This window comes from Vicugna pacos, chromosome 30 (assembly GCF_048564905.1).
Source record: "Vicugna pacos chromosome 30, VicPac4, whole genome shotgun sequence".
NCBI classification, from domain to species: domain Eukaryota; kingdom Metazoa; phylum Chordata; class Mammalia; order Artiodactyla; family Camelidae; genus Vicugna; species Vicugna pacos.
This window is the reverse complement of record NC_133016.1, coordinates 5,910,433-5,934,497: the sequence shown is the minus strand read 5'-3', so window position 1 is coordinate 5,934,497 and position 24,065 is coordinate 5,910,433. Positions and strand designations below refer to the sequence as shown.

The 24,065-nt window shown below is 36.1% G+C and overlaps 1 protein-coding gene across 1 annotated transcript in view; it reads left to right on the top strand.

Moving 5' to 3' along the window:
* DOK6 (docking protein 6) overlaps positions 1 to 24,065 on the top strand; it is a 272,876-nt gene that overhangs the window by 59,698 nt on the left and 189,113 nt on the right. The window lies entirely within an intron of this gene.

Here is a 24,065-nt window from a genome sequence, read left to right as displayed (position 1 = left end):
ACTGGAGAGAGGAGAATACTGTTTTGAGTAAATTGATATTAAATGGGGCTTTTTAGAAAAGGAAGCCTTAATTCGCATATATTTCACATATACTGGTATATAAAATTATTATCTGAATTAAATTGTCAGATGCTGAATTTTACAGTTATTTTTAGGTAGATAAATAGAAATGACTAAATTTTGAAACTTCTCTAAAACTTTAAGAAACGGAAAACTATATTTGCAAACTAATACTTGTTTCTAGTTTTGAAGGAGAAATTTATGTGTTAGAATTTTTCTTCATTGTATATAAAATGTGGTTTATCTTATGGTTAGCATTACCCTCAAATGCCAAATGATTTCATTCTAAAAATTTAGATTCAGTTTAACTTGTATTTTTCTTTATATTTTAAAATTTTAACCTTAAAATCTATGTAAAATTTTTTAAGTATGTCATGAATGATTTTGCATGTTTCTGTGCAGTCTCTTTTTCATATGAAAGGTTTAAGTAATCACTAACACAATTTAAGGAGATAATTGCTATAAAAGGGTGATTCTGCTTGTGATGAGGACTAGTGAGTCAAGAAAGATCAATAGGTAATTAATCTGTTGTTCTATTTAATTTGAATCCAATATCTCCTTTTCATTTTCACTGCATTTGCTTCAGTTCAGACACATACTACTACACTTAGCTATATATTTCCCTGCTCTGGGCTCCTCACCATGACTGGGAAACTTAGAAAATTTTGTTTTCTGGAAAAAGCCAGATGGTAAATATTTTAGGCTTTTTGGTAGACCATGAAGTCTTTGTCACATGTACTTAACAGCACCACCCCTGGTGTAAAAGCCACTGTAGACAATGCATAAATGAATGAACATGACTAGGTTCCAGTGAAGTTTTATCTATGGATGTTGAAAGTCGAATTTCATATAATTTTCACCTGTCATACAATATTTTTCCTTTATTTTTTCAGCCATTTAAAAATGTAAAAATCATTCTTGGTTCTTGAGTCATGCATAAATCTGGCCTGTGGTCTGTTTTTTGTGTGGACCATGGTACATGCACAGTAAAGTTTGAGAAGCACTTATCTACACAATTTAAAATTTGTTCATTAAGTCATATTTATAAAAATGTATTTATACCTACTTCTACTTAATATGTTTTTATGGCAGCTCTATTGAGATATAAATCACATATCTTACAGCTCACCCATTTAAAGTGTACAATTCAGTGGTTTTTAGGACATTGACAGAGTTGTGTGTGAATCACCACAAATTAAGAACATTTTCATCAACGTGAAAAGAACTCCCACAACCATTAATAGCCATTACCTGTTTTCTTCCAGTTTCCCAACAACCCTTGTCAGCTATTGATGAGTGAGTTCTATTGATTTACCAATTCTGGACATTTCATACAGATAGAATTACACAGTATGTGTGGCCTTTTGTGACTAACTTCTTTCACTTAGTACCATGCTTTCGAGATTTGACAATCTCGTGCCCTGTATCTGCATCATGTTCATTTATGCTGCTGAATAAGACTCCACTGAATGGATAGCTCACATTTTAATTATCCATTCATCCTGCAATGAGCATTTGGGTTGTTTCCACTTCTGTGGCTGTGATTAATAATGCTGCTGTCAATATTCATGTACAGGTTTCTGTGTGGACACATGTTTTCATTTCTCTTGGGTGTGTTTCTAGCAGTGGAATTGCTGAGTCCTATAGAAATTTGCCAAATTTCTTTTGCAGGTGATTTCTAATTTCATTCCATTGTAGTCTTGGTACATACTTTGTATGATTTCAGTCCTTTTAAACTTACTGAGGTTTGCTTTATGGCTCAGCATGTGGTCTATCATGGACAGTGTTCCATGTGCACTTGAGAAGAATGTTATTTTGTGCATTAAATTGCTGAGAAAACAAGGAAATACATGGGTGTATACTAACTTATGTATATATGCATATCTATAGATATTTCTATTTATAGATGTAACCATTTATCTCTATATTAAGCTAAACTTGTGTTCCTACTGGTGTCTCCATATTTCATCCATCATCACAAAGAGCATTCTAGCTTCTCCCCCTTGTTTATCTGTGACCATCCCCCACCCCCGCCAAAAGTGAGAAATCTGGTTCCCACTATGTACCATATATGGCCTAGTTGTTTAATTCCAGAATACAAAGATAGTAGTTTCAGAATCCTTAACCTGCACTTCTGTGGGAAACAGCCTTGTTCATAAGATTCTGTGCATATGTGTAATGATTTTTGGTATAAGTTTTACAGTCTTCCACTCATTTCCAAAGCTACTTACTAATTCAGCACCTATTTCCTCACCCATTTCAGTGAGGCCATTTCAGACGTTTGTAATGCAGTTATATTATTTAGTCACATTTTACATTTTATCTTGAATATGCATACTTTTAATTGAAAATCATTTGACTGCCACTGATTTGTATTAAAAAAAAGCTTACTTTTAGAAGATAAATACTGAGCTTTTGTTGATTTGATTTCATACATTAAAAACTAGCGATTCTGTTTCTCTGCCTAAATAATCACCATTAATGAACCTTGGTTGTAAGGTTTTAATTGTCTAGTACCAGTGGTTCACCTTACAAATGTGTAAACCAAGACCAAGATACATAAATCATTAATATAGTTAATGAATGATGGAGCCAGACTAGCATCAGTCTACTCTAGGAACAATGTTTTTTCCTATATTCTCTCAGATCCAATATCATCATAAACATAACACTCATTTCCTAATCATTTTCCTTTCAGAATTTAAAAGTTCCTAAGATAAGTAGAGTTACCACAAGGAAGAAAATAACTTTGAAATAAACAAATACTTAACTCTTTGGGAGGTTCTAATAGCTTGTTAGACTTCTGAAAGAAGGTGAATTAGTGCAAGGAGAAATTTGATTTTGTGTTTGGCGTTGATCCAGGAGATTCCCTGCTGCATAGCCTGACTCTCCCTGCTGGTAAGAAGACTTTTCCCAAGGAAGGCTCCCATTTTGCCAGTTTTCACAATGCTAGGGAACTCTAAATAATCCTCCACTCCAGCATTTGTTTACACTTTCTGTTTTAGTATAAGGTTTAGTGAAATTGGATCTCCGTAATCTGAGTATCCATCGTTCATGCTGCAGTTCTGCCTGGGCTGCATTAATTAATCTTCATCACCATTTTGACGTATGTGACATCACTCAACATCTGTCTTGGTTGGAAACTATTACAACAAGCATTGCTTTCGAGCACCTGGCAGTGCTTACATGGTATTATTCACGATCACCGCTTTCCAGGAAAAGAGAAAACAAAAGTGGATTTCTGTTGCTCTGACAGGTCCAAAGGCCAAAATAGAATGGATCTGGCAATATAGAAGGGATTGAGAACCACATAAATCACTGGACAAAACCCACCTGCATTTCTGGGTTTTGTGTCTTCTGTGGTCAGATCTTGCCGTGAGTCCTGTGTGTTGGTTTAGTGCTCTTGTTTTCCATCTTATTCTCTCCTCTCTCTTCTCCTCTTTCTCTGCACATGTGTGCTTATCCTCCTCTTCCTCATGTGCAATGGAAGGAAATTACATAGTAAATTAGATTACTTACTGCCGAAACTGAATCACAGTAATACACCAGACGTTATTGAAAACTCCATAAATTCATTTAGTTGGGGAGCCAAGTTTTATCAGGCAGCACTATTGGAGGCTGATGGCCATCATTGGGAATAACCTGCTGATTTCATAGTTTAATATAAATTTAAGCTGAGCCTTTGCAAATGCATGCCAAATCTAGTTTCTAAGTTGGCAACTAAAAAAAAAATTTTAAACTTTTGTACCTGCCATAATTTGGTAAAGAAACAAAATGATTTTTGTTTAACTTATAAACACATGAGAATTTGTTAATTTTCTATATGATTTTAATTCAGGCCCTACTTATTAAGTCCCCAACTTAAATAGGTTAAACCATAGTATCATTTAATAAGTGGGTTTAGACAGAAAGTACATGGATATTTCTCTTAGTTGACTTGAGGTTAATCCATGTAGGCATCTCCAATTCAGAGTTTTGGTTTATGATAAAATTCTGTAATACTCTCGTTTCTTTGATTTGTCTCTGCTTATTCTAAGCATTTTCCTCATTGGTAGAAGAGGAGGTAGTTTCTCATCAAGGTAGTGAGTTCAGTAACTCAGTTCCTATTTTGCTTCCTCCGTCGTATATGTTCGCGATACCAAATCCACCCCATGCAGTCAAGCCTGTGTGGTCCAGATCATCTTCATTCTCAGTCTGTATCCCCTCTTCCCAACATTATTCTCGGTTCCTTTGCTCTCCTGAGATGTCTCCATTATCTCATATTTTAAGTCCCTACATCACCCATCGGTATTTTTTCCCTCTTCTTCTCTCAGGCCAGGGTATTTTCATTCTCATTAAAATATTGTCATCGCAAGCATGCCTCAGAGATGTTGTTGGTTCCAGACCATTGCAGTAAAGCAAATATAGCAATAAAGCAAGTCACACAAAATTTCTGCTTTCCTAGTGCATATGAAAGTTATGTTTACACTATACTGTAGACTGTTGGTGTGCAACAGCATTATGTCTAAAAAGCAATGTACATGCCTTAATTTAAAAATAATGCTCTTGGGAAAATGGTGCCCATGGACTTTCTTAATGCAGGTTGCCACAAACCTTCCACTTGGGAAAATCCACTTAAGTCTGGGAAGCGCAGTAAAAGGAAGGTCAGGGAAACGAGGTTACGCCCACATGTTGAAAACACTGAGGTGGTACTTTCGAAAGGACATCTCATAGATGTCTGTCAACATTCGGTGATAACTGAGAGGCCTCTTTTCTATTTAAATCAAGAGCTCTGGTCCCCTTTCTGTTTTGCAGTCAGTGCCCTGGGGAAAAAGAGCCTTAATCAAGGCGTATTGACAGAGTTCTCAATGTCATTTTCAGTCTACACAGCAATACTTTTACGATTCTGCATGAAACAATATCTGTTCCAAAGAAGGGGCATTTTCTCATTTTACAAAAAATGAAAGTAAAGGCTTTTTCTGTCAATTCAGTCAGAATGTATTTAATCATTCAAAATTCTAATTGTATAAGTCAAGTAATAGATTCCTTCACAAATTAAGTGATATTTTTCTTTAAGTATTCACTGTCAATAGCTTTAAGATATTTAAAGGGCTAAAATTGTTTTAAAAGTCTAACTTCAGTGATGGTTAAATAGTCATAAAAATTCTCAACAAACAACCTTATGAGAAACCATCAATTTCAATGTCTGTTCTTTTGGGACCAAATGAATACAGTCATTTGAAAAGTGACATTTGTGATAGACTAAAAGGAATAAGGAAGAAATAATGGTACAAGTATGTTCTTTAACAAACAAACAAACAAAAAATCACACGTTTAGTTACGTTAATCCAGTATTCTCTCCTCCGTCAGAAAAAAATGATTAATTACTGAAACAAAACACTCAGTCCTCTGTGCGGAAACTGCTTCAGTTCTGTTTTACATTGTAAACTACACACGTCTAGATGAACATATGTACGATACTGCTTATTGCTAACATAATTTCGGTATTAACTAAAAATTAGTTCTGACAGTTTTCCTTTTTCAACCATTTCAATTGTGTCCTCATTATGCTCTAAAAATTTATTTTTAGTGCGTCTTGTCATGTCTTCTATAATACAGAATAAGTCATGTTTAACATTATGCCAACAGACTTTTCTATTAAGTCAAGTTGAGGAAAAATAAGGTGCTAGGAATTATGCACAGAAAAAGAATAAAAAACAGAATAGATTCATAATATGCAAATATAATCATTAACCTGACAACTACAAGAGAGGAACTTCAGTAATTGTTTTATTTAAATGAGAAGTGTATGTTAGAATACATTCCACGTGGACAAATGCATTATTTTCTTTTCAGTACCCAATAAAAAAATAAAGCTACTAAGTTTATTACATAATAAATTCTAAATTTTATAAGTTTAGATTCTTATAAAGTAAACTGCTTTACTTTTCTCTTTTAATATTTCTCCCCTGGTTTGACAATCAAGGAACTTATCTTTCTTTTTATAACTCCTAAATCATTGGTTTTTATACTTTGATAGAAATGCTTGATTACCAGCAGATGTGTGGAGACTGGAGGATGGGGGAACCACCTGAAGTCCCTTTGTGTGTGTATGTGTGTTTTCAAACAGCAAGAGATTGAATAGAACCACTCATACAATCAGATCAGCCATGTATGGATTTATTCTTTTTAGTTTTCTAAGGTAAAGGAAGTTGGCTTTTGCTTGTAAATGTGACTTATGGATATGTTGAATGTATGTATTATTGTAAGGAGACACATCACTTAAGATCTCTGTTCTCCAGTTACTTACAAGAACTTAAAATAATTGGAAAGAAAAGCAGTTGAACAAAATGCAGCATTATTTGTGGTGTCTTTCTGTGTTTACCTAAATGACAGCAGCTATGTTATCTCATAGTCTAGCTGATCTGCATAGCGCCAAGCCTTTTCTATCTGTTCTTTGAATATCCTGGGTTATGGGTTTAGTTGGTTTTCAGTGAGTACTTGTGTATTTAATATAAGGCAGTCGAACTTATTTATTTAAGGGTATATATGTCTAGTCCCTTCTGAGAAAACTTGGGGTAGGGTTGGATATAGTTTTTTGAACAAGTTTATGTGTGCTCTTTAACCCTTTGATGTAGACTCACACAGAGTGGTCTTGCCTGTCTGCATTCTGAGCAGGCTGTAATTCATACGTATAACCGAGATATTTAGGAAGGTGATTTTAAATAGGATAAAATAAATCGCAGTTCATAGTAGCATATTTATAAAGCCAAGAACCCAAGTCTACGATAACAAATGTTGCGTATGTGCTTTAACCCTTAGGCTCAAATTAAGTAACTGTAAAAGCCTTGGTCTCCCTAGCAACACCCAACCAAGTCAGAATTCCTGTCATATTCGCTCCTACATAAACTGGGGGTCTGAACCTCCTCCATTTGTCTCTGCTTGAGTTCTGCCTTCTCTCTCAGCCTCTCCAACCCAATAATCTCTGAAGTGTGTACCCACAAGCAAAATTGCTGGTCATTGGGAGTGCTTCACTTTAAAAAGGACGTCTAGTTTCCAAAACTGGTTTACAATTGTACACCACCTTCAGCAATGTATTAGAATTCCAGCTTTTCTTGAAGATTGTTTTAGCTGTTCTAGGTCATTTGCACCTTACATATAAATTTTATAGTCAACTTGTCAATGTCTGCTAGTATTTTGATTATGATTGCTTTGAATCCATAGGAATTTGGAAAGAACAGGGTATCTCTCTCTGTTTATGTAAGTCTTCTTTAAGTTCTCTCAAACATGTTTTGTCGTTTTCAGTAGAGCAGTCTTCCCTGGATCTCGGTATGTTTTTTTCCCAAGCATTTTATACCATTTCACTTTTTAAATTTATTTTCCAATTGTTAGTTGCTAGTATACGGAAATGCAGTCGTCTTTGTATTTTAAACCTTGTGTTCAGTACAGTTTGTTTATTAGCTCTTGTTGTTCTTCAGAGATTTCTTAGAACTGTAAAATAGGAAGTTACGTTATCTGAAACTAGAGATGGTTTTCTTCTTCCTTTCCAATTTTTATGCCTTCTGTTTACTTCTCTGCCTCATTGTCAGGCCAGAGACTTTGTCCTGTGACGAGTCATTCTTGTCTTGTGCCTGAATTTGGCAAAACCGAAGGGTTAGTAAGAGGAAGTAACTAACCTGCAAGTCCTGCTGCTGTCAGTAGCACTTTTATCCCAGCCCTCTGACTGTGCTGTCTCCCTGTTCTCCAAAATTACTTTATCTATAACAGAAAGAAAGTAAGTCTTACACATGAATTCAGAGATACTGGATTATGAAGGGCTAATTGAATCTTTCAGATGCTGACAGCATCCAGTGCTGGTACTGCTCAGCTAGGCTGGTTTTTAGTGACCAGGAAATAAATCTGAAAGGAGCATGATAACCCCACACTCCCCTGACCTTGGTCCTGCACACAGCTGTGGGAGAGGCGTAGCTAGAATAATCAGCTCATCTTTCTGCTCTGAAAGTGTTAAGTCACTGCATTCCAGAGTGTGTTAAAGATGCCAGCAGTTGTTTTTGATTGGAAAATTCCTAATTTTTCACTAATAATTCCCACAAATTTTATCTAATGTACGTAAAACGTTTAAAGATCTTCAGCCCTCTAGGCTGAAGGCTCAGTCCTAACAGCAGGCTTGACATCAAATAGATTTGACGTAGTGAATGCTTGTCTTCTTAACTATGCAAGAAAAACCGCATAATTCTGTTTATCTGGTCCAGTATGTTAATATGAATGTAATACAATTTTTAATCTTTGAGTTGAATTATATGTCTTTGTTGTGTTGGTATGCAACCTATATAACTCCTATATATTGCTGTATTTATTTTAGAGGTAAAAATTTTTTCATGATTGTTATTAAATTTACTTATTCAAGTGTGGCGTTTTACTTAAAACAAAAATTAAGTGATCAAAAATATTCCTTGTATGAAGCATTATATAACTGTCTCACATGGGAGGAAGTATGGAATAACAGGCAAAATACTAGCACAGGGTCAGCAGAATTAAGTTCTAATTCTAAATATTTAATTAATAAGTGGTGGTGATTTTAGGGAAATTATTTTGTCTCCATTTCTTTATCTGTGAAATTAAAACTAGAATCATTTAGATGATCCATTAGATGTATGATGTTTACAGACAAATATCTGATACTTTTTCATCCCAATAAATAAGAACCAAACAAAATTATGTTCAAATTTTGATGCTATTAATATTAAAGTCTATTCAAAATGAACTTTCTCTTAATATATATTTCCTGAAGAGTGAGAGTCTGAGTATGTGAATGTGATGTTACCTGCTCAGTCCATAAAGCGGGAAGGCCATGCTCTAAATAATTATCTACCTCAAGCAGTTGCTCTGAGTACCAGAACATATAGAGATTTAGATAAATGTGATGTAAAATTACCAACATATAAATGAAAGATGATATTCCCACCAGCTGCGCCAGAATTTTGAACACTGACCTCTCTGCTGCCAGTCTGTGTTTATGGTTCTGCACTCTGCCTCTGAAACATCTCTTATATTTGACCTCTGCTTTTTCCCGTTTTGCTTTAGTAACTGCATTCTTCTTTTATTTTCCCAATTACAGTCCTTATTCTTTGTATATGCTTCCATCCAAGCTCTAATTCAGCCTAAGTGACTCTTTGCTATACCTTAGCTGCATGCTGTAAATTTTGAATTAAATGCCTCAAATTTTACCTCAACTAATCAATTAATCTCTGGTGCATTAAAACTATCCCGTTAGAACAATAAATTCTCACGAAGTCATGGCTCTTTCCGATTCTTATCAGAGAAAGAGAAACTCTGATATACTTAAAAGCAGTGATACTTTGTTTTCCAAAATCTGGGAGATACCAAGAATTAGAGTGATGAAATGTTCTGATGTGAGCGGAATAAATTTAAAAATTTCCTTTTTTAAAATCTTTATTATGCAATGTTTAAAGTGCTCAAAGATTCAAAGAATAATAAAAATCAATATTTACAAATTCTTCTTAGACTTGTTGGAGAATATGTATCTGTAAATACTCTTTGTGTATTCCTTCAAACATCCTGGTTTATTACCGGCTTTCACTCACAATAGCCAGATCTGCATAAGTCACATACATATTGTCATGTCTTGGGTATTTCACATAACATCTCCAAGAATTTTTTTTAAAGTTAATGATATATTTTGACAAGTAGCATTTTACATTTCAATACAGTTATGTTTATCAATCTTTACCTTCATGTTCTGTACATTTGATGTACAGTCCAAAAAATCTTTCTCAAGCATGTAATAAATTTGTCATCCTATGTTTGGGTCTAAAAATTTTTAAGCCTTGCTTTTTATATTTATAATATTTATGAAGAGGAACTGATTTTGTATACAGTGAGCAGTTGGAATAAAACTTGTTCTTTGCTTTTTTCCGTGTGAGTAGTCAGTCTTCCCAGCACTGTGTACTGCGTAGTCTTCTTCCCCATTGCCCTGCATCCCAGCCCTGTCATGCATCAGTCTTCCACGTGTGTGGCGGCCAGGCGATGAGCTCCATGCTCATTTCCGCTTGTCCCTTTATCTGTCTCTGCATCAGTACCACACAGCCTTATTTTTGCACCTTCATTGTAAGTCTTCATATCAGAATGGGAGAAACATTTACCTCATTCTTCTTTAGCATCTGCCTTGATTTGAGATTTGCAAAGTTGCGTAAAGTACCATGCTTGGGTTGAAATTTCATTCCTAGATTAGTGTGAAGAGAATCCAGGTGAATCATTAGACTGCTCACATGTCTCTTCCTTTCCTTACTGCTGTAGTGTCTTGCAAAAAAAGTTACATGTTTTCTCCATACTAGTGTTAATCACTTTTTCTTAGATTTATTCTGTCTTATATTTTCAGTGCCACTGCAAAACATATTTTCTACATCTTTGTTGTGAGTAGGAAAGCACTTGATTATGGTATATTGATCTTGTGGTTGGCTGACCTGCTGAAATCACTATAATCTTAAGAATTTGATATGGATTCACTTTTTTTTTTAATGTAGGCAATATAATTTCTATAAAAATCAGATTTTTTTTACATTTTCTTAACCCTAATGTAGTTTTTTTCATTTTTCTTGATTAATTAATTTGTTTGGCATAATATATAATACTTATATGATAATGGACATTCTCATCATGCTTCTGATTTTAAAGGTATTACCTCTGTGTTTTTTAATTAAATATAGTGTTTCTACTTTTTCTTAGGCTATTATTAAAAACTAAATACCTAGAATTCTTCAGATTTCTAAACAGAAAAGATGATTTACAATGGGATCATTCAGATGAGCCTAAAATTTTCCTATGAAGCTTTGGATTCCAGAAAATAATGTATCAATCCTATAAAGTTCTGAGTGATAGAAAATGTTACCCGAAATACGTTGTCCTTGGCCAAATTACTATCCAAATATCAATGTGATAGACATACTTTCTTAAACATGAAATACCTTAGGAATTATAACACCTAGACAGGATTCTTTAAAAATAATAATGAAGTACCAAATCCTGCCAAAAATAAATGGAAATGACATAGAAAGAGACCAGTGCCAGACTCAATATCTATGTAATTAGCACAGTTGTCTGTGAGGTCTCACAGAAATTTAGCAAGAAACTTAATCCAGCCAAATAGCCAATAAATATTAAGAAGGCATGTGCTGATGTCCAAGGATGTAAGAATTCAAGGAATACACCTACAAACCTTTCTTAGAGCAAATAGCTTGGCAGTAAAATCAGGTCCACTGAAAAAATGCATGGGAGTAATGACCTCCAGAACAGAGAATCTATGGTAAAAGAGTTTAATAAGCATTGAGTGCATTTATCTTTACGTAATTTAGTCCGTTATTAGCAGTTTGAGTGTAAATTAAACGCCATAGAACTGGATGTGTAAAAATAGGACTAATGAAATACAGCCTACTAAATACGTATTGTTAAATCAGAGAAGTAAAATGAATGTTTTGCTCTTATTAAACATAGTTTTACTAAACATCTCATTTTTGTAACATTATCTCTGACCATCCATTCATATAGGTATATGAAGAGAGAATCTATATAGAATGTTGGTTATTTTATTATAGTTATTTCTGATTGGTAGAAGACTTTCTTTTTGCATTTTACAGTGTTTGAAATTTTTATAGTTACTATAGATGTCATTATTTTTATCAAAATCATTACATTATTCTTAATCATTCTTGAACAGTAAATGGTAGAAATACAGCCTATGTATTCACATGTATTAATATATCCACAATGTATCTCAATATTTTTTGTTTTAAAAGGACTCCTAATAGTGATTTAGTTCAGCTCCTTTGTTTTACAGGAGGGAAATAAGTAAGCTCAAGTGGTTCAGAAAGCTGTCCAGTATCACTTAGCTGGTTAGTGACTGAATGAATGAGGGACCAGTTTCATGTATCTTAAATTAATTCATGAAAATTGTCATGCAGACAGGAGAATATACACATTAACACACAGGAAAGAAGGATTTAAATCCTGTTCTAATAACCGCAGATGAAATGGTTCATATTTCACTTTGATTTTATAAAAGGCCTGCGTTCTGCCTCTGATATTGCCCGGGTTGACTCAGCCTCACTGTAATCGGCTTTGCTTCGTTCTGCCTCTCCTCCTCAGGCGGAGTCACCTGCTCCTCTTTGTCTCAGTGCACTCTGGGAATATCACTACTGTGCTGCTTTCTTCGGTGGTCTGAACTTATTTTCTGCATGCTGGGCTGCCCCACTAGGCAGCAAGTTCATTATCACAGTGCTCCGTGCCTGGCACAGTGGCATATTGTAAGCACTCTGTGAATGCTTGTTGAGCTGATTGAATTGCATTTAGGGATCTATACCCTCAGCTAATGACTGAGCACTTACTCTGAGTAAGACCTGTTGCTAAGAATTGGATTATCCCTTTATGTCTGGAAGAATATGTTAATTTTACACAAATATGCGAACTTCTACTCCTGTTCTGATTTTGTGCTTTTGAACAGGGACTGATTTATGAACGCTGTCTGGCAAATACATTTCAGAGACATCGTCAGTAGTTACCTGGCCAGGATGCCGATAAAGCCTCTTTTGCAGAGGGAATTTTCTCTGCTTTTATGTGGTTTTTATAACAATATGTCTTAAAAGTGTATTGACAGTATAATCCAGCATTTTCAAGATGTAGCAGAGATAGGGCTTCTGGTAAAAATAAGCTCCTTAGAAAGCTTTTCAAATTGTGATTTTTTTTCTGGGGGAATGATTGAAGGATTTTTTAAAAGGACTTGTCTCGAAGCAGAGGTTTTACAATAAACCTGCTGTATTCAATTGGATGTTTCGGGATTGTGACATGTGACAAATACTATAAAGTTCCAGGGCTATCATTATTTTATTGAAAAACTAGATAAATAGGTTCTTTTTCCATGTATCTTGTTGCTTGGAAAAATGCATTTTGAGCATGGAAATGTTATTTTGATATATAAGAACCTGCATGGAGGATGAATATGGAAAGAGCGAGGAGAAAGATAAGCAAGTCCTATAGTGTTCGTGTTACAACAGAGACCACCACGGGCCTGGTGTCTAGCTTTTAGTGTCGCTTCTTGTAAGCAGGCTGCACATTGCCTTCTGTTTTCCTCAGTAAGAGTAGCTAAAATAGGCACCTTGGAGGACTGATTTCTCTGTTCCTACACCATCCTGTATATTCCTGCTGTCTTCATTGCTGGTACTTAACTCTCCAGTTACCCCTGTCACCGCATTCTGATCGTCTTCCTCAGAATCCCCTTCCTCCATTTCCCTTTAAATATCCATCTTCCCCTACCCTCTCTCCACTCTCCCACATACAAAATGCTGTCCTTGGTCCTCCTAGGCTAGTCGACAGTTTCTCTGAGCCTCAGTTGCTTCATCTGTAAAATGGAAATAATAGTAGTTACCATACAATATTGGTGTGAGGGTTAAGTGAAAGAGTGCCTGACACAGCAAATTTATTTAATAAGTGTCAGCCGTTGTTAGAAGTAAAGCCAACGAAGCGATCTCCCTGCCCCATGCTTTTCTTCAACAAGCTACTCAGCACCCCACCGCCAGAGTCAGCCCTCCTAAAATGCAGGTGTGACCATGAAGCCTTCAATGAATGTCCATATAAATTTTCTTTTAAAAGCCAAAATCACTCTGTGAAACATCAAACACTTATTGATCATATTTTAATATTCCTTACTAGGTAGGTGAGGAGTATTACCGGCATATACTTCATAAATTGAGAAGCTTGTCTCCTAGCCTCATCTTTGTAGACTCTACCCCTCAATCCTGTAGTGGGAACTAATTTTCAAAGTTTTTTTCTATGGTTCTAGTGTTTCTTTATGGAGATCCAAGAAAATATGAGCAGGCCACCTTGATCTGCCCAAAGTTTCCTTCCTTGAAACCTAAGTATTATGTTGAGGAAAAATTAATCAGGTTGACCAGATATCAGGATATCTAGAGGTCCAAAGAAAGTATTGAAAGTTCTGTGTTGTGATTATACTTAACAATAATGTATTCTTGCAATTTGCTCTATGAGGTGACAGATACACTCATTAGCTGCACTGTGGTGATCATCTCACAACGTGTACATACACCAAACATCAGGTTGTACGGCTTAAATACACATAGTTTTTCTTGTATGCATTATACCTCAATAAAATGGTTAAAAACACCTTAGATGGCTTGATTTGAATAAAAGGAAGTGGGAGAGAGGTGGGTGGAGAGAGGCTGGATAGGAATGGTGTGGAAGGCTTTGTATGCTAGTCTTGTACCTGACAAGCAAGTGGAATCCATTAAACATGCCAGAGAATTAAGAAAACATTAGCGTGATTATTTTGATGGTGATGTACAGAATTGTTTAGAGAGAAGGCAGAGGTAGAAAGCCAACTTAGCAAACTGTAGCAGTAATTTAGAATTGGGCCAAACTTTAAAGTTACTTAACTTTTCTGCCTGAGTGTCCCATATTGTAAGCAGTGATGATTATATTGCCTACCTCATTGGGTTTTGGCGTGTTTTAAATTATGTTAATAATTGTCAATTCCTTAGAACAGTGGGGGACATATATAAGAACTTAAGGTGCTACTTACTAATATTGAAAGTCAAAATTACTGCTGCTACCTGATTGAAGTGATGCCCGCAATGTTGATCAAAGAGAAAAAGTCAGATTAAACTGTAATATTGAAATAATACTAAAACAGATACAGAGCATCCAGATCCAATTATGTAGCTCTAAACAGAAAGCCAGTACATTTTTTAAACAGCAGCCAAAATTAAATTAGGGAAAATAAAAGAAATAAAAATGTAAAATAGATAAGAAACACTGGATACTTTTTGCAAAGAAATTTTCTTTTCTGAGTAAAACCTTTCACTTAAGACATTTCATTTCAAGCACACTGTATACATTTGAAATCAGTCACACTTTATTTCTTCTCTGAGCTTTCGAACTCCTGAAGCTTTCATGTCTCTTTCACGCCATGATGCCAGAAGCTTCTGCTGAGGTACAGAGCGTGGATTAGAACTAAGGCTTCAAGGAGCCCGTACTCTCAAATACCATTTAGTTTAGATCTTGACATTTTCTTTTATTCTTGATTAAAAAAAAAAATCACTTATTACTGCACAAGATTTGTGTCCCTGAAATGAAACGATACAAAGCTTGTCTGAGAGGGTATTTCCGAAACAGTCTATTTGGGAGCAAACATTTATTTATAACCGAGCATTAAAGAGTTCTTCATTGGTTTAATCACAAACAAGCCTCCTATGGGCCTTAGGTTCCGTAGGTTTCAGAAGAAGGAAAGCACATTTCAGACCCTTCCTCTTTTTCCTTCTTCTTTTCAGTCATCTTCTTTGGTCTCTCTCATCACTTGAGTTTTTAGATGTGAAATTTTGCAACTGTGCTGAAATACGCAGTGTTTCAGAATAAATGGGTAAATTCTCCTTTACTGGCTGGTTTCCAGTTCTCAAGAGCAATGACTGTCTTACAGATATTTCAGATACATTTCTCTGTGATTTAGGTATAGAGAGAACAAGTGAGACAGGGTAGGTTTGAGGGAAGAAAGAAAAAGGGGTGTTTCCCACTCACAATTGACTTCAAAAAATAGAAATAGACAAAAGACAAAAATTGACAATATGGACAGAAAATAAAGAACTAGACAACATTTCTTTGTTTTTAGCATCCTTTTTCCCCTAGGCCCAGGCTTTCGCCCTTGGAGCAATCCCGTCTTTCTTCTTGGCTTGATGTAAGTTTTCCCAACTTTATTTTTTGTTGTTAAATTAATTCCTAAATATTTTATTTCTTAGATGGTATTTTATTTTCTTTTAGTATTTTTTAAAAATATATTTTTACTGAAGTATAGTCAGTTTACAATGTGTTAATTTCTCATGTACAGCGCAATACTTCAATCATACATGAACATATATATATTCGTTTTCATATTCTTTTTAACCATGTTACTGTAAGATACTGAATATAATTCCCTGTGTTATACGGAAGGAGGTTGTTTATCTATCTTATATATAGTAGTTAGTATCTGCAAATCTCAAACTCCCAATTTATCCCTTATCTCTGGCAACCATTGTTTGTTTTCTATGTCTGTGAGTCTGTTTCTGTTTTGTGAATAAGTTAGAGTCTTTTTTTTTTATTCCACATATAAGTGATATCATTTGGTATTTTTCTTTCTCTTTCTGGCTTACTTCACTTAGAATGACAATCTCCAGGTCCATCCATATTGCTGCAAATGGTGTTATTTTATTCTTTTTTATGGCTGAGTAGTATTCCATTGTATAAATATACCACAACTTCTTTATCCAGTCATCTGTCAATGGACATTTATGTTGCTTCCATGTCTTGGCTATTGTAAATAGTGCTGCTGTAAACATTGAGGTGCATGTATCTTTTAGAATTAAGGTTCCCTCTGGGTATATGTATGATAACGTATTGTATGCAGTACTTATGCAAAAAAGAGAATTTAATTATTAGTAACTACTAACCCTACAAGCTCTGGGATTTCCTTAAGACTATTACAAAGTTTCACTTATGACTGACGTTTTAGTAATTCCTTAAGTTCATTACCAAATCTGGTAGCATGGTCAATTGAAATGAAACCAGTAACTTCAATTATAATCAAGTTTATTGCCAGAAAACTCACATCTGTTGTCAGTTGACACCTTAGTTTAAGTCCCTCATTTGAGACCAACATCTGGAAATATCATTACATTTAAAGAGCAGTGGATTATTAGAGGCATGGAATAATTCTGTTTTAGGTTTAAACATTTCATTCAAGACAATTCAGAAGGTGAGGTATAAGGACTTTTAAGTCAAATTGGTATACTGATTTCAAACAGAAGTAATGGAAATGTGTTTGCTTCTTACATATTTTAAATCTATTTAACCTCAAGGTTTGAAAGAGGCACTAGATGTTCAAAAAAGCACTAGATTCTGAGTAGCAGGGGAGGAATCAACACTGGGTGAGTCTGTAAATTTACATCTGCTAACCGAAGTAAAATAATGTTTTCCCAAAGAAAATATAGTTAATAGTGAGAAATTATTCTGAAGTAGTCTGAAAAGTATGCATTTTACAGGAAGAATGCAGATTATAACTTTGTCAGAAGCAGTTTTGGTAATGCAATTATTTAAATGTCATATTAAACTCAGTATACCTAAAACTAAACTCATTTCTTAGGTTTCCTGATAATTGCATAAATACCATCATTCATGTAGCTAAGTAGGTATAAAAACTCATCTTTAAATCTTCACTTGTTTTGAGTTTATTGTGAATTTCAATTTTTTCCTGTACTATTTTTTATCTTGGGTTCATCTCTCTCTCCATTGCCCTCAACATTGGCAGAGTTCTAAACTCCTCCTATGGTGTGAATTACATAGTGAAATTTTTCTATTGTGATAGTTATCATTAACCCTGCCTCTGATCTAATATTTTTTAAATAGTATTTCCATACTGTCACTCCCTTAAAAAAAGCTGATCATTGGCTCCATTTTCTGCTCATCAAATGAAAATTCTCTTTGATTTTTAAGGCCTTCTACTATTTTAATTCTTTATTTCTTTTGTAGCTTTTTGTTTGTTTTGTTTGTTGTTTGGATTTTGCCCATAGATTTTGGTATGGTATAGGTAAAGGGAGGAATTAATGACGGCGCCGAGATTTGAAGCTTGTGTGACCAAAAACATGCTTAACAAATCGAGGAAGTAAAAAACTCAGAGGAGGAAGTAAACTGAAGAGGAACTATTCCAGGCTTTGATTTGGACATTTGACTTTGACTTACTGAACTTTCTACTAACTGGATTCCTAAAACAGAAACACACTGGTTGTACCTGGAAATGTAGTTTTTGCTGATTATCGAGTTTCACCTCTACAACTGATGAACATAAAACAACGTCAATTTTAAAAGCATAAGTTGAATAGAGCCAAAGAATATTCTGATTTAAACTAAAACCCAGAAGGCATGGTTCTCTTCTGGAAATTGTGAGCAAAGAGAAAGGGTAGTTTGTTCTCCGTCATGTCAGTGTTGGGATCTCTGAAAGGTGGGTGCAGGAAGAGAGTAATGATAAATACCCTTCCAGTGCTGAGACTGTTTCTAAAAATTGCCACCTGCTTGGGTTACTGCTCAGCAGGTCTGCTCTGCAACCGGTTTTGATGCGCATGATGATGATGTCAATTTCACACTCTTGACCTAAAACTTCTGCTGCCGCTGTGAAGCGTTTCATTTCTGGCTGTGACTCTAGACCATGTGTATGTTCTTTCCCGCTATTTTGTTGATGGCCTGGTAGACAAAAGCAGTAGACACAACTACATATATATTCAAGTGGAAAACAAAAAAAAAAAACTTGACCTTCTCAACAATTGCCACTGGTGAGAATTTGGGAATCATAGTTTGCATTTTGTGAATTTCCATTCGTTCTTCTGTGTTATTAAGATAAAGAGAAAGCAAGATAATAGAAACACATTTATTTTGGTCTTTCAACCATGAAATGAGAAAAAATATAATATACATAGTACTCTCTAAGCATTTTTTCAGTGTTAAAGGATAGCAATCTTCATATTTTGCCTTAAACAGTGGTGAATGATGCAAAGGTCTTGAGTTACCAAAATTGGTGAGAACTTTCTTTTGTGAAACTGAACTTTATTCTCCAAAGAGAAGAAAAAGAAGTATTTAATTCTGGGGTCTCTTGTTTCATATTTAAATAGATGGGCATTTATACAGAGATAGAAGCATATATATTTATGTATATTATTTTATATACATACGTAAACTGAAATCTTTAAAAATCAAATAGATATAAGTGCAAATACATTTATGTATAAATATAAATGTGTATCCAAACACATAAAATGACAGTCTGCCTCCACTTCTTCTCATGCTTAATGCCTCACTTTCTACCTCTACTTTTTTTTCAGTCACAGATTGTATAACCTAAAACAGAAATGGCCAGTAGAAATATTTTCAAAACAGTTAAATCAAAACAATCCTTGAATTAGTGATGAGTTCTTATACTTTATGAGATACAAGTTTTTTTTTTGCTAAATTAAGTTACAGGTAAAAATAAATATATTTAGACTCGTAGATGTTTAAGACAATACATTTGCATCCCATATCCTCAGAAATACACCCTTCGCCTTTTCTCATTATGGGCTGCCTAGTGACCCTTATAACACCTTTAAAGTTATCTTTGGCTTCTGTCGACTGAAATAAACGCACAGCCTAAAAGTTAAGAGGTTTGTTTTATTTGGCGGATATTTCTGAGGACTGCAGCCCTCACTCTGAGGGACTGCTCCGAAGAGGTAGGGGAGGAGCTAGGATATACAGGAGCTTTACAACAAAGACCAGGTAGTTGGAACAATAAAAGGTTACTTGTTATCTAAAGAAAACCAGGCATCTCAAGTTGAAGAATTTAGCGCTTTTCTATGTATGGGAGGAAGCAAACATTTGGGCTCATTGAATTCACTCCTTTGACAAGCACCTAGCCATCTAGGGCCAGTGTCCTGTCCTTTCTTATTCTGAGTCCCCTCAGGGAGCACCATTGTGAGTGGCTGCAGAGGCCGGGCTGCAGGCTTGTCTTCCCTGGGGGGTGGCGGCAGCCGCTGATGACTTGATGGCTTCAGCATTCTTTGCTTACTGATATTGTCTGCAGTATTTTTCGTTCACGCTTATCTGTTTTCATAGCTCTTGTATTCTTAAGTATTTCTAATCAGTCCACAGGTGGAGAAAAACCCTTTTGGTTTTACATTTATCCGAAAGCCACTGCCTTTATTTCAGTGAACTCAGCAGCCTGTAAACTGTATCCAGAGCTGCAAGTGTGTACAAAGGAAGGCCTTCAGTGGAGGCATTTAATTCTGGCAGTCTGCACTCTGGGTGGGCAACAGCCACAGAACTGTAGACGTTGCAATTGACAACTGCAAGTCTTGCATTTTCGAGACATGTGGCTTGAAAAACAATCCAGGCCTTTAATAGAAATCAACCTGAAATACCCAATATTCCTGACCCTGTGTAACTATTTTTAAAATGTTATTTCAGTAAAATTTTTAAATCTTAAATTTGCTGAGATTTCCTTTACTTAAGAACATTTCCCTTAACTTAGAGGAAGAGTTGATGGATCTGATTTAAATCTTAAAGCCAAGAACCTTCCTAACCTGGATCTCCCATATCTTTCTTCTCTTACCTCCCACCACCCTCTCTCTCTGCCCTCCGCACTGTCCTCCTGCAGTTCTTGGAGTAACGGTTCAGGCAAGCTCCCGCGTGAGGGCATTTGCTCCTGCAGTTCTGTCTTACTGAAGCACTCTCCCCCCACTTGTCTGCATCACTGCAGACTTCCTCTAATGCTGAAATGTACGCTTGTGGGTGAGCCTCCCCTCATCCTCTCTCCAGGGCGTGTAGCACCACTGAAAAATACTGTTTACTATTGCACTTATCACGTGCCTACCCATTGAAATGGAAATTCCAAGAGGTAGAACCTTTGTTTCTGTAAAGGCAGAAAGGTTTGGGGGTCTTTTATTGTTACTGTTAACAGTGTTTTTTTTTAACCTGTATTTTTTTTTTAGTACTGTATTGACAGAACATAGTTCTCTCAAATATGTTTTTGAATGAATGAATGAGTAATCTAGTATTGAAATATATTTGACAGCAATTAAATATAAGCCAGTATTGAAAGCTCGTATCTATATTGAAAAGATAGCTAAAGTGAAACTCATCAGTGCATTAAGCTTAATCCTGTGTGTTAACTGCTCTTTATAAAACCAAAGTGTGTCTTTCAGTAGTGCTGCACACGTTTTGTGAGAGGAAGAAGACCCAGGACTTAAGTAATTGAATTTTCTCATGGCCTAAGCCAGCAGTAACTGTTTCTGAATGGGCTTTGCTTATTGTTTGTTGTCTTGATATGATTATCTGATACACAGTCATACATAAATAATTGGATTCTATACTCCAAGTCTCAATATAATATCTTGCTTTCAGATGGGACACAAATATAAACTGTCCCAGATATGCCACTATCTCCAGTGTTCTTTAAAATCTCTAGAAACAAAGTTTCTGACACTCTCTTTCGTGTAATGGACACTCAGGTTTGGCAACTCCTATTGTGAAGGAAAAGCAGGGCTGGTCTAACAAGATCACTCACAGGTCTCGGAATGTGAAGGAGAGGCTGGGCTAGGCTAACAAGATAACTCACAAGTCTAAGTATTGGAATACTGATCTGAGTTCTGCTGGACTAACTTGTAAATCTAAGTTAATTAGTGTTTGTTTGCTGTTTGTTTTTTTGCTAGCCAGCTGGATTTTCAGATACATATCTGGCTTTGGAATGTTGGTTTGCTGCCTCCCCACCTCCACTTTTGTGATGATAATGCTGCTAAAGCTGTTAAATGCCTATTGGCCGAATACTCCAAGCTTGTACTTTACCCTATAAAACCTCCTGTGCGCGTCTTGGAGGTGCTCAGAGCTTCAGAGCAGAAGCCCCCCTGAGCCCGCCAGCGTAATACATCTGAGTACTCCAACCCTCCGAGTGGTGCTTGTTTCTTGACTGGCCTGTCATTTCCGTAACACTATAATTAGAAATTCTTCCAAGTTTCTAACCAAAATCCTATTTGAAGTTTAAGGTTCATCAGATCAACCTCTTGTGATGGAACAGGCCCATTAAACTGACTTTTGGTTAAGTTAAATCTCAGGAATGGGTGCTAGATAAATAACATGATTATCGTTTTGTGCCTAAGTGGGAACACTTACGCTTTCTGACTCATGTTTAAGTCACTCTTTAGTAGAAGATAACTGTAGTCACACAGGACGGGACATTGCAGTGAGTATGTTTGTGTATTTCCATGAAAATTACCAGGTTCCTTTGACATCACCGTGGTTCCTGAGCTATGAGCAGTAAAGTGTATGGGGGAGAGCATTCCCCTGTAGGAAAGAACAGAAACCATATTACCAGGGCTTCTGGTCTCAATTCCGTTCAGGGAGAGTCTTCCTACCTTAGCTAGCATTATGAACTATTAGTAAATAATCAGCATATAAATATTAATAATCTATGTGCATCCCACTTTGCGAATGATGTGTTTATTTATCTGCCTCTGATCTCTCCAATTTCCACTCAGATTCATGTAACTTTTTTTCACTTCCACAGTACCACTACTACTGCTACTTTGCTAATAAAATCGAAAAAGTATCTGTTTTCGTCATCTTGGGCTGCCGTAACATAATACCAGAGACTGATTGGCTTGGACAACAGACATTTATTTTCTCATACTTCTGGAGATTAGAAGTCCAAGATCATGGGCCAGCATGGCCCGGTTCTGGGGCGAGCCCTCTTCCTGGCTTGCAGACGACCCCCATCTCTGCGTGCGCACGTGGCCTGTTTTCTTGTGAGAGCATGGAGAGAGGGCAAGCTCTCTGGTGTCTTTTCTTATAAGGGCACTAATCCCATTCTGCGGCCCGCCCCCCATGACCTCATCTAACCGTAATTACCTCCCAAAGGCCCCATCTCCAGATCGCATCTCACGGGAGGTGAGGAATCCAACAAACCATACACTGATGTTGTATTATCCATATTTATACTGTATTTTAAAGTATTGTTTTACTTCGGGGGTGGAGATCCGAAAGGGGCCAACAAGTAAGTAAACGACTAGAACACAGTGTGGGAAACGCGAGCATGTGGAAGGCACAGCGGGAGCTCCGGAGGAGTGGCTCAGCGCCCTACTTCCAGGGGTGTGGTTAGGAATCTCTTGACAGACGGAGGTGGCGCACGTCCAGCAGGTGGAGAAGGAGAGAAGGAGCCATGCACCCACGTGTGCTGAAGGGGCGGGCTGTCCTTCGTGTGCTTCCCAGAGCCGCTGGGAAGGAGCCAGGACAGGTGGCGCGAGTGAAGTGAAACTGGGTGCTTGTATTTATTCTGCCCTTACAGTGAGAGGTCTTCATGTGACGGTTCTGAGAGTGCCTTTCAGCAGGAGACACACTGTCTTCTAGTGAGTAAGAAACAATGCCCACGTCGAAGGAATTGTATAATCTAGCCTGTGTTAGTTAAAAAAAACAAGACAAAACAGTACAGCAACTTTGCAGTTTAAATGAAGGAATAGAAGAGAAATATAGTGATGTGAGTTTCTGGCTCTAAAGAATGTAAACGCCAGCAAAGATACGCATTTCTGTAAAAATTTGAAATAGGGAATTTGCCTTTCTAGACCTCTTCAGTTGTTGAAAAGAGACTCATTTTATTGCTGTGCCTTAAACATACCTGTGGGTGGAGGGTGATACAGTGGGCATGAGGTGACAGTCTAAAGAGCCAGTATGAATCAGTCCTGTAAAATAAGGGTGAGGTCCAGAAATGAGGGTCTGTGCTTGTGCAATATGAAGCCCTGCCTTTTTTTTTTTTTAACCAAAGCTGAATCACTGTGGTTCAGCAGTTGTGTGTTCAAATCCTGACATTTTCTCACCATCTTTATCCTAAAATGGAGATAACCTACCCGAGATAGTAGGTATGAGGATTAAGAGTATTAATAAATTCAAAAATGTATTACACATAATAAGCATTTGATAAATGCTAGTTGCTATAAAAGTATAGAAGGGTTAGACAGATGTGTCCATTATGAAAAAACATCTCTCTCATTTTCTAAAGTAATATATGGGCATTTGGGTTTTTTTTTAATTAATACTGTAAGTTAATTTTTAAATATATTTTTTCAAAGATAGAAAATTGAACCTTATGAACATGCTTATTCACCCTAGTAAACTGTTACTTCATTATCATGGAAAACTGACTTGTCTGTCACTAGGATGGTGAGAATAAATATTTTATATGGTGCTGATACCCAGATTATAAAGACGATAAAAGCCAATACATTGGAAAATGTCATAACATAAAATCTGTGCACTAAAAAATTTCATTTTTGTATTTAATGTTGTTTTTTAACTTCACTGGAATTTTAAATACCAACATGCCTATGACTTCCCAAGTTTCTTCTCTCTGTCAGATAAGTATGTTTTAAAAAATTACTCCCACTGGATCAGTTGAGTAG